At 36.4% G+C, this 4,346-nt stretch overlaps 1 protein-coding gene across 3 annotated transcripts in view; it reads right to left on the reverse strand.

The window, feature by feature from the left end:
- Positions 1 to 4,346, reverse strand: part of LOC116847563 — a 17,595-nt gene that overhangs the window by 12,504 nt on the left and 745 nt on the right. The window contains exon 1 of one of the 3 annotated variants that reach the window (XM_032822663.1): positions 3,469 to 4,318. The exons of the other annotated variants lie outside the window; for them this stretch is intronic. The gene's annotated coding sequence lies outside the window, so the exon portion shown is untranslated. Of the gene's footprint in view, positions 1 to 3,468; positions 4,319 to 4,346 lie in introns of those variants that run through there. 3 annotated transcript variants of the gene reach the window in all.

The raw sequence follows: 4,346 nt of genomic DNA on the forward strand, positions 1-4,346 counted from the left end.
GGGTGTGAATGTTTGGAGCTTGTAAAAATTGATAAACCATTATATTAATCGATTTATATCCTATTTAACAGTTTAAAACCGAATGTTCGATTTTTTTGAATTTAATTTATCAGAAAACCTAGTTAATCGGATAACCGATCAAACAAATTAATCATTCATTCCAATTAATCATCAATCGTTTTATCCTTCTACTGTGTAGAACGGAAAAATTGATTGTGTTATTTATAAGACTCCTTGCACGTATCGATATTGTCATCTCACCTCTTTTTTTGCAACCTCTCATGAGTTGACTTTGAAGTAGAATATGATATGATATGGAATATGATGACGGACTAGAATAATTGCTCAATTAAATTGTCTCAATTAAGAAATAAAACTTTAATTTTTATTAACACTATTAATTAAAAATTTAATTAAACAGTTTTAATTCTATTCCACATAATATCATTTCAATAATACCATAGTATCGCTTCAATGTTTATAGCGACTGTGATCATTATTATCACACTATAATAGTGTCATTTCAATGTTTACAGCAATTATGATCATTATTATTACATGATTTAAAGTGAGGTCAATTAGGAAAAGAGTAGGGTGAAAATATGAAAAGGGTATACTGAGAGAAATTATCCGATGAAAAAATAACCAACGGATATTACCGATTAAAATATTGATAAATTTTTGTATTTGATTAGGAAACATTCGATGAGAAATATTGGTTCATAATTTTTTGATCGGTTTATCTGATAAAATGCCACTATGATCGAAAGTATCCAATAAAATTTAATCGTATATCTTGATCAGGTATAAAAATTGATCGGAATTTGATTAGCAATATCCATTTGTTAATTTTTATCGGAATTTCTCTCAGTGTAAGAAAGACAATGTTATCTTCGTATACACGCTATGAGTCTTACAGTGACAATCTATTTTTTCTTTTATGCATTTTAAAAAATCAAACTGTTAACGATTAATTGATTTCGTTCGATTATTTGAATATTGTGATTAACCGGATTGAAAGTGATTAATCGGCTTTTTCGGTATTCGGTAATTATACGGATTTTCTGATTAAAACTAAGTCGAAAAATGAACATCCTATTTCGTTAAAAACTGATTATAAACCGTTTATCTAATTATTTGTATATTAGATTAATTACATAAAATCATTTGGCTTAACACAAAATATTACAAATACGAAAAATATTATTTTTTCATTTTTCTTATTTATGCTTATTAATGCTTATTAATGCTTATTAATGCTTATTAATGCTTTATTTATACATTAGTTAATTATTGCAGAAATATTAGAAAAGGATATATAAATATTTAAATGTATATATGTACACATGTATATTTTGGATATTATAAATTAAGAACTTTCCACTGCTATATTTTCCAAACAAAACGATCAATTGAGATTTGTATACAATGTCGGAATATCAGTCTTTGATATCGTACATTAAGAGAAATTATTCGATGAGAAATGGATATTAACAAATGGATATTTTCGATCAAAATATTGATGAATTTTTGTATCCAATCAGGAAATATCCGATGAGAAATATCGGTTCATAATTTTTTGATTGGCTTATCTGATGAAATGCCATTATGATCGGAAGTATTCTAATAAATTTAATCAAATATTTTGACCGGATATAAAAATTCATCGGTATTTTGATCGGAAATATCTGTTTGTTAATTTTTTATTGAATAATTTCTTTTAGTATAGTTATTAAAACCTTGATTTTAGTTTATAAGAAATTAACAACGGAATTTAGAAATAGCAACACGTTAACACTAAAGAATATATATATATATATATATATATATGAAATCTTAAATTTAGTTCAAACATTTCAACTCTCGAATGGTAAATCTTTTTCTAATTGCGCAAGTAGTTAGATAATATTTCAATTTATATGTAGTGCGAGTTTCAATGAATTCTTAGTAAATTCATTTTGCCTTAAAAATCCTTTCTAAACCTGCATAGAATTGCAATCGTCGACGACATTAGCCCATGCTGTTTCTACATCGTGATTGCAATGCGAGTTAATACGAACGCCGGAACACGGTAATTTATTCGTGTTTACCGTTTTACGGAAAATAACAGCCTCGCAAGCGGTCAAAGTTCCCGAAATGATTCACATGTGATACTAATGATTATTCGGGAATAACTTTCAAGGACCAGAACAAAGTTCTCTGACTCTCACCTGGTTTTCACGGGTACCTAACTGACGTCGTCGCGCGTTAAATTTATACCGAGCGCCGTACGCTACGTATATAATTAAAGTCGAATTGTAGGTAAGATTGGATCGGTTGCTCATATATGCGCGCGAGATATTCGCAACGGTAAAAGTGACGGAGATTAGACAAGAGAAATATGTGAGGTACAATGAGCTTGCTAATGCATGACAGATACTAATGAAAACAGTGGTAAGATGAGTCTTCTTCACGGGAAACGTTACGACTGCGTTGGTCTTTCAATCAAAATATCAAGTGAGCAAAAGTTATCGTTTTTTCTGCTTGGGGAATCAGAATTTTCATGTTTGAATATATGTAAGTCAGACAAATAACGAGCGCTGGTATTTGCACGGTCTTGGACCGATATCAAGGTCGTTATCCTGCGAGCTAGAAATCGTACAAGATGCAGCTCACGTGGCGTGTAAAAAAAAATTGCGTGTCTGCCATAATCGGGTTTGTCTGTTACTTCGGATTTCACCGGCAACGCGTGAAACCTCACGCATTTCTTCATTAAGGAGGTACGTGCGTTGCATCTTTAATAGCTCCCGAGAAAACTGATTTCGTCATCCAGATACGAAGATCTAGTTATCTAGTTTCAGCATTTTTGCGACGGCACAATACCCCAACTCGTGGACTTGAAGAGGAAAATGCGACACTAGTTGTTCCAATGAAATTTGTAGGTAACGGTTTCATAGATCAGTCGTGTTGTGTGTTAAGAGGACGATTGTAAATCAAAATCAAAGACGTCATGACCGAGAATCGATGTCAACCCAGGTAGGTGTCCAACACAAGCCAGCTGTCGTGCCTTAAATTATTTCTATGACCGTCTGCAGTTAGGTTTTACAGTTATGGTCCGGCTAGATCCAACAATATCTAGCTTGGAAGGTGTCGAATATGACGCTCATAATAATCCTAAATAACTATTAGTGGAGCGTTCTCTCTCTCTCTTTCTCTTTCACACACACACACAATCGACGTTAATTTGAGCACATGCTGAGTTTATGGCTATTACATGATGAAAGTAAGTGCCGAACCGCATTGTAATTACGATTTGTTACGGTTAATCGAGGGTAACGGCGTCGGGCGTATTTTCAAAGAAGAGTAGATAGACTACACTACCACAATCAGCAGAGGGAAGGGGATGGAAGGCACGCAGAGAATTGTCAGCGGTGAGCTCGGCTATCGACATGTCCGACATGCATAATTGTGAAGCAATAATCTACCTGCCTTTCATCCCTCTGCGTCTCCGCTCATTCTGAGCAATCTTGTACGCGTATCTTCGGCGTTGCATATTTCATGTAACGTCATTGCAGCTGCATGATTTATTACCATGTCGCGAGGCAATCCTCACGACAGGTCTTGCGTCCATGCTCGTCGCCCCGGTCCCGAATAATCACTGGCGAACTTCGCGATGCCGCTGTTCTGACCTAGTTTACAATCTTCATGCTCTACCGTAATCGTACTCGCGGCAGCGCGAATCCACTTGATCGATAATTTCAACGTCCTCCGTGACTATGCAGTTTTCTGAGGAATTCTCGTTACAAGCGCCGTGTGAGAGAGAGAAAAAGAGAAAGAGAGAGAGAGAGAGAGGGGGGGGAAGCAGGGAGAAGGGTGTAATCAACGGAAGTTACTGGATGGGAATTGCTAGATGGACAGAGAGCTCGGTAAACAAAACGACGACATCTGAATGATCGCCTGATCGCAGCCGTGCTATCCCTCGACGAGATGCGTTCATCCGTTTCTCCTGGGACCAACGTTCCCTGTTTTCATAACTGTCGAGTCGTCCGCAGCGTGTTTAAGGCAACGGTATTAAGGTCGGCGAACAGATTACGACATCACGTGCTGGCGCATCGTAGAGAGCTAGTCGATATCCTCGCTCGACTTTGAGCGTGCGTCGTTCAACTCGCAATTACCAAGTTCACGGCTCGTTTCCCGCCTGCGTCTGCTTTAATGGATATCGAGACGGCCGATAAACACATGCATGAGATATCCATCTAGGAGCGCGTCGTCGATCGCCGGTGGTTTATTTTCCCAAGCAGTTTCAAACACCTCGGTTCCGGGAATTTTAGAAACTCTGTAATTATCGGACATGGTCGAAGAGGGGG

Source organism: Odontomachus brunneus, unplaced genomic scaffold (assembly GCF_010583005.1).
Source record: "Odontomachus brunneus isolate Ranch 3 - 2012 unplaced genomic scaffold, Obru_v1 Obru_scaffold_080, whole genome shotgun sequence".
NCBI lineage: Eukaryota > Metazoa > Arthropoda > Insecta > Hymenoptera > Formicidae > Odontomachus > Odontomachus brunneus.